The following is a 7,808-nucleotide window of genomic DNA, read 5'->3' on the forward strand; positions in this document are numbered from 1 at the left end:
GTGTAACTTCTTTGATCATGGTGAGAAACAGAGAATGATGAACGTCAAAAGATAAATCGGAATTCGATAAACGACCTCCGAGCTTAATTATATGGCTTTCATCAAGAAGAAGGTTTAGCATTCTTACTTTACCTTTATACATTTTTTTTTCTGTAAAATATAGGCATAATGGTAGAATTTACTGTACCAATCAATATGAATAGTAAGTGATAATTTATGTTTTAATTTTAGAATTTTATTATTGTAATGAATAATATTTTGATTAAATGAACTAAGTACTTAAGGGATAGGCTCCAGTTTTATTATAAATTTTTCAAATTACTTTGAAAATTTCATTCTGTCAAATGATAACTTTCCAAGTAAAACTTGTCAACCCTTTGAATTTTTTACAATAGATTTGGTTTAATTTTTTTGTAAGTCGACCGATGAATCTGCTCTAAACGAACCCTTAGAACTAGTTATAACATTTATAGACAACCCAAAAATTTAGTATCCATTTCGGAACCGATTTTTATGGATTTCCACCAATTTAGAGTTATACGCGGCAGTAAATCACTTTCAAGTGTCATTTGTGAACTAGATTGCGTTTCAGCTTCGTTTGAGCAGTCATTTGTCAGAATAAAATCCTTTGATCAAATGTATACCATGAAAGCTAAAAAATATATTTATTGAACTTTTAAATTTAATCGCTGAGTCTTGCTTGTAATTTAAATATATATTATATATACTTTATTGCACTCAAAACATACATGTAAAAACAACATAAGAATAATATTTATGGCAAAGGTGGACTTATCTCTGAAAGAGATTTCTTCCAGTCAACCCATGGTCATGAGTAAGTGTTTAATATAGCGAGGCAAACAGTGCAAGAGGATTTACTAAGAACAGGAAAAAAAAAACGTGAAAAAAGAAAACATAATAAATTTGATAAATCTATACATATATATTCAAATATATATATATACATACATACATATATACATATACGTACACACATACACATACATATACACATACATATACACATACATAAACATATACAAACTCACTACAATACATACATAAATACATACATATTCTATAGATGATTACACATTTGCTAGTGAAAGCAAGTGTTTCTTTAATTTATATTTAAAGGAAACAAGGGAAGGACTAGTTCTGATGTCACTTGGGAGATTGTTCCATAGTACGGAGGCGCGTACCGTAAATGAATCTAACTTAAATTTTGTGTTACATTTCGGTATATCTAACATAGCTTCTCTGCCAGGGCGCCTGGAACGAGTAGGAGAGGGCAGGAGGTGAAATCGGGATTGAAGATACAACGGAGCATTAGGATCATGAAGGATATTAAAGAGGGTGGACAGGATGTGCATATCACGCCGAAGACGAATGGGGAGCCATTTTAACTGAGCACGAAAGTGAGAGATGCGATCAAATTTTCGCAGGCCAAAAATAAATCTTATGGCAAGATTTTGGAGACGCTCTAACTTTCTAAGTAGCTCCTCAGTCACATCCAGATAGCATACATCAGCATAATCAAGGATAGGTAATAGAAGGGTTTGTGCAAGCATAATTTTGGTGTGAAATGGAAGAAAATATTGGAGACGCTTGAGAGAGTGGAATGTGAAGTGTATTCTTCTGCTGACTTCGCTGACATGAGCTGCCCAAGATAAATTGCAGTCCATAATGAGCCCTAAATTCCTAACTTTATCACAGTAAGGAATCGGAACCCCAGAGTATGAGATTTTAGGAACCAATCCCCAGTCAAGCCTGCTTCTCAATCGACTATTTCCAATAATAATAGCGTGTGATTTAGCAGGATTGACCAACAACCCAAAAGATTTAGCCCAGACCTGAACTGCAGCTAGGTCGCTATTTAAAGTTTCAACAGCCTCATGCAGCTCAGTCAACTTGAAGTGTCTGTATATTTGTAAGTCATCTGCATACAAATGGAAGGGAGAAGTGATAACACGAGAAACATTATTGATGAATACAGAAAATAGCAAAGGAGATAAGACGCCACCTTGTGGAACACCAGCAGTAAGTTCCATCCAATCTGATGTGGTGCCGTTGAAAGTAACGCACTGCTGACGTCCAGAAAGATAGGAGTGAAACCAGTCAAGGACAGCGGTTGAAATGTTAACCGCGCGCAGGGTACTAAGAAGAATGTCGTAATCAACTGAGTTAAAAGCGCTGCTAAAATCAAGCAAGATCATGGCAGTGAGCTTGGTTTGATCCATTGCACACCGCACATCCTCCGTCACATTCAGCAGCGCTCCAACTGTGCTGTAAGAAGGACGGAAACCGGATTGATAAGGACATAAAAGATTGTAAGAAGAGAGATGAGTGTAAATTTGACTATGAACAACGGATTCTAGAACTTTGGAGAGTAAGGGAAGAATAGATATAGGCCGAAATTGAGAAGGGATTGTAGGATTAGAGGTTTTAGGTAAGGGTATGACAAGAGCTTTCTTCCATAGTGATGGAAAGACATCGCATGTAAGTGAGAAATTTATTATGTGAGTTATTACAGGTGCAATGTCCTCCAGCACCGGAAGAATCATGTCGAGGCTGAGGTTGTCACTACCAATTGCTTTAGTTGATATAGACCGGACATGCTTCTTAATATCCTCCTGCGAGACTGTTTCAAATGAAAAGCTGGGTAGGTCTGGTGAGACATGAGTAGATAAAAATGAAAGCGTTGCAGCCTTAGTATTGAAATCCACAGCTACAGGTGGAGTAATGAAATGTGTGTTTAAATAATTTAGATCTACGGAACTTTGACAGGTTGCCGTGGATTTGCCCACCCCTAACGACCTAAGGAATCTCCAAACTTGGGATTGGCAGAGACCCTGAATTGATGAGTGAATGTAACGGCGCTTAGCGTCCCTACACATTCTGTTGCAGATGTTACGTAGCTTTTTATATCTGTTCAAGTTTTCTTGAGTTGGGTTTAGTTTGTTTTTTGTTTTAGCTGCGTCGCGTTTTGCCATCGTTCTTTTGATTAGGGGTGTTAGCCAGGGAGCAGGGGCATGTTTGATTCGCACAGGTTTTACAGGCGCGTGTGTATCATAAATTTTAATCAATTCAGTAGTAAATGAGACGACCATATCATCGACGTTGTCTGCCGCGAGAACACCTGACCAGTCTGTGTTCCGAATATCCTCTCTCAAGCGTTCCACGTCCATATGCTTAAAGTCACGCTGAAAGAGAACTTTAGCCCTAACTCTAGGTGGTCGCACTTTGTAGGCAAGAAAGATAAGGTCATGATGCGAAAATGGAGCTGTCATTTGCCCATGAGATACAGCAAGGTTAGGGTTAGAGACAAATATTAGATCAATAAGTGAAGGTCTACAGTTGGGAAAGTAGTGCGTTGGTGCGGAGAAAGGAAGGGTATGCAGGTTGAATGATGATAAGATGGAATCTAAAGTATGAGCCCTCGAATCATGTTTAAGTAGGCATGTGTTAAGATCACCCATGCAAACCACGTGATCGAAAGTGGGTACAAGTCTCTCTAAAACATCTTCGAGCTCGTCAAAATAATTTATTTTGTCATTTGGGCAGTATAGGACACCAAGCAATATTTTTTTGTGACGGACTACCAGTTGCAAGAACAGATATTCAAGAGGACTCTGAGGGCTAGAGTGGCAAACAACACTGGCGGGGATGTGGCTGCGTAGGTAAATGCCAACACCTCCAATCATTCCGATACAACTGGAAGCCGGGTAGAGAGCAGAAAGTGGATGGGATTGAGGGCTTAAGCCAGGTTTCAGATACGAGGATACCGTCGATTTTGCCAGTGCTAAAGGATGTGAGAAGGTCTGAATAATGAGACATAATGCTCTGCGCGTTGATATGCACAAAGTAGAGGGAGTTAAGGTTATCAGGAAATGCTTTTGATAATTTCTCTTCTAGTAAGTCCGAAACAGAACTAGAAGAATCAAAACTATTTTCGGCGCTTGCGTAATCGTCTGAGGAGCAGGTAATGTAATCATCATCATCACAAAACATAATATATATTAAACATAAACACTAAATTAAATATGTATAAATATACTATATACAAATAAAAAAACTAATGCACAAAAAAAAAAAAGGTATTGTAAATTAAATAATAATAATAAAAAAAGTGTCAAAAAAAATTAAAAACAAAAAATATTAATAGAATAATAATAACAACTAAATGTGCTGTGTGGCTACGGCACTAAAGAATTTAGCCACCCCCTCTCTTCCCGTGGCTGTCGTAAGAGGCGACTAAGGGATAACAAGGTTCCACAACCACCTTGGAACTTAAGAAGCCGACCGATGGCGGGATAACCATCCAACTGCTGGCTTTGAAATACACAGGCCGAAGACGGGCAGCAGCGTCTTCGGTGCGACAAAGCCAGTACTGCGGTCACCAACCCGCCTGCCCAGCGTGGTGACTATGGGCAAAACACATGAGTTCACGTTATTTTTAGCGTAAACTTGTGGAGGCCTATGTCCAGCAGTGGACTGTATAGGCTGTAATGATGATGATGATGATGATGATGAACAACTAAAAAGCAACACTTTTTCTCATGCATAAGCTGACTAACCACTTAAATATAAAATATGTCCAATTTTCACACTAAACGAAAAACTTAAAAAGAGATAAATAAATGAACAAAAATAACTTAAGTTTAAGTAGTAACAAAACGCAATTTGAAAGATGTTAACTAATCTGTAGTGACAACTGACAGATGACAGTAAACAATATAAAATTTGCCAAATGTATACGGTGAATCTAAATATTAATGAAACATAATAAAACAACAAAGAAAGATAATCAGAAAAAACAAAAGTTATGATTACCCAGCATTCAAATTAACAAAGGTTGAACTGTTAGTAATGAACTGAGTGAAATACATAAACAAGGTAATTACTAATTGTCAGAAGACTGCTCATTTTTTTGATGTTGCGATTTTATTTGTTGCAGCTCCGACATCGTAGTAACTTTCTTTCGGGACTTGTCTGGGAATAAAATCACAATAGCTCCATCAGCCGTCCAGCATTTTTTCATGCCAAAATAATTGCGAGCTGCCACAAATATGTCTTGCCGGGTCTTAGTTAAAAACTCGGTAATTGTGACCTTAGTACCTTTTAAACTGGTTTTAGCTTTCCACGCTTTAGAGCGAAGCTGCATGTTTGAAAAACGAACAAGTATGGGCCGTGCAGAGTCCTTTTTAGTGCCAAGTCTGTGGCAAGAACTAAGATGTTCTACTTTTATGTCAGGTATCTTCATTTGGTTAGATAACACTGCAAGGACTCTTTTCTGCACATCTTCATCCTTGTCTTCTTTTATACCATGGAACAGAAGAAGTTTCTTGCGGGATTGTGTCTCAATTCGATCCATGCCTTGAGCCAACAGTTCAATTTGGGACTTAAGCAAGGACAGAGTTTTCCATACCAGGGTTTTGAAGGTATAGTAGTCTGCCGCCAGTGATTTAACAGTTGGGGTTGCTGTAGTGGATAGTGAAAGATTCTTTTCAAAATCTTCCATCCTGCAGGTAACCATTGAAGACAGTTCCTCCATATTCTTCTGAAGATGTTCGATTGAGGAGTTCATTGTGGCACTTTGTTTTCAAATTAGTGTGAAAGAGTGTGGAGAGAGTCAACTTACACTGTAGTAACTTAACTTTTGCACATATATCTATATAGTAAAATATAATTAAAAATAAATAGGAGCACCAAAAAATACGTCTTTATACTTTCGTGTCTACCCGCCGAAAAAAAAAAAACAAAAAAGTATATAATATATTTTAAAGGTAAATTTAATAACACTAAAACTAATCCATATTAATTTGTGTCTCTTTTTAGAGTTTCCCACACTTCATCTAAATTAAATTATTAGCAATTTAATATGTATATTTTTTTTATTCACGTTAAAAACATAAGCCCTTAAAATATGATTATTTAGTTATAAAATTGAAAACAAAATTGACAGTCAAAACATGTATATCGAAGTGAATGAAAATACGTGATATTTACATTATGTAGATTAGAACATTGTTATACACTTAAGTACATAAACAAACACTATTCAATATACTTCGTGACATTTACATACTTAATTGAAACTGGCGTACATTCTGTGTGAGAGATTTAAAACAGGAAAAAACTAGTAGATGTATTATTATCATTTAACTTTGTAATATAAACCAATTAAATAACAAAACAGAATTGTATACTCTGATCAATTAAATTATTATCTCATAAAGCTTCATATTAAAAAAAAATTGCTGGCTCTGCATTGCTTACGGTATGATATAATTCGTGTTATGTAATATGATCAAACTATTTTTCCATTCTATTGTTCCCATGCTTTGAGCTACCATAACTATAACATAACAAAACAATACACTTTATTTTACACCAAAACAGAAATAATAATACATAGCAGATTAATTTTAACAAAATATCATTAGGTACAAAAGGCCTATTTAACTATATTTCCTTTTACAAATACGGGACCTCCGCGCTGGTCATTTGGTGACTTCCCATTGCGATTCCACGAGACTTTGACGACTGCTACGTCAACGGAATATCGGGATTTTCAAAATGACAAGCGCAGTAGATCCCAGATAATTAAAAGTGTCGATAGTAACTGTGAAAGCTTAAAAACTTTTAACTATTATTTAATTAATTAAATTATCTTTTGCATACAATTTTTTCGACTATATAAATATCGACTCACAATATTCTGTTTCATTAAGTGCCTTAATATTTACAGTCAAACACGGAGCAGAGAAATGTTTAAGTTCGATCTGCCGCACAGGAGTTTAAATATCGAAGCATTTAATTAATAACCATTATGTAACCATCAGTTATCAAAGTTAGACTATAGGGTTTTCTTCAATTATAAATGTATATATAAACTAGCAGTGACCCGCGGATTCACTCGCGTAGAATTTGATAATATTTACAAAGTGGAGAAAGTAGTAGATAATCACTATACTCGTATTACAACAATGTAGGACCTCTTTTTTTATACATATACACAATACACACACGGTCATCTGTTCCTAAAGTAAGCAACTTAATGCTTGTGTTATAGGTAACAGCCGACTGGTATATAGCTACATTTTTTTTTTCGATATACATACTTATAAATAATACATATATAAATATATAAATAAATATTTATATTACACCCAGACTCGGGGTAGGAATCGAACACACAACCCTCGGAGCAGAAAGCACTACAAACTACGCCAACGGGCTAGTCAAGTCTTTGTACCATATTTATAGTTTACCTTTCGTGCGCTAGAACTACCAGACTGCTGCATCGAGAGCGATCTCTATCACGCTTCGTGGAACAGTCGTACGAAAAACAGTCTTCCCTTAGGTCTTCTTAAGTAATTTTTGGGTAATTTGAGTATTACGAACTACCTTCCTATTTTACCATAAAGAATTTCCACAAACGCTGTAATACTTATTTATGTTAGGTTTCATCACTTCAGCCTATCGCAGTCCATAGCTGGACATAGGCCTCCCCAAGTTCACGTCGAAAGCTGCGTGAACTCATATGTTTTACTCATAGTCAACACGCTGGTTGAGTTAGTGACAGCAGGGTTGGCTTTGTCGCACCGAAGACGCTGCTACTCGTTTTTTCAAAAGCAGTCTTGAAATAACGGTTTATGAAAAAATTAGACGTTCTTTTGTGTAAAATGTAATTTTTTTAACGTAAGTGATTTTACGTCGATTTCAAAAATACTGAAAAACATATTTATATATTTGTGATCAAAACCTAAGGAAAATTTTTCAAGGTTCTAGCTCCTGATGGACTC

The 7,808-nt window shown here is 36.1% G+C and overlaps 1 long non-coding RNA gene across 1 annotated transcript; it reads left to right on the plus strand.

Annotated features, from left to right (window-relative positions):
• Nucleotides 1-4,931: 4,931 nt before the first annotated feature.
• LOC123655896 lies at nt 4,932-5,716 on the plus strand. The gene is made up of 2 exons (XR_006743463.1): nt 4,932-5,441; nt 5,529-5,716. It is a non-coding gene; the product is annotated as an uncharacterized LOC123655896 (long non-coding RNA).
• Nucleotides 5,717-7,808: the final 2,092 nt, after the last annotated feature.

This window comes from Melitaea cinxia, chromosome 8, assembly GCF_905220565.1.
Source record: "Melitaea cinxia chromosome 8, ilMelCinx1.1, whole genome shotgun sequence".
NCBI lineage: Eukaryota > Metazoa > Arthropoda > Insecta > Lepidoptera > Nymphalidae > Melitaea > Melitaea cinxia.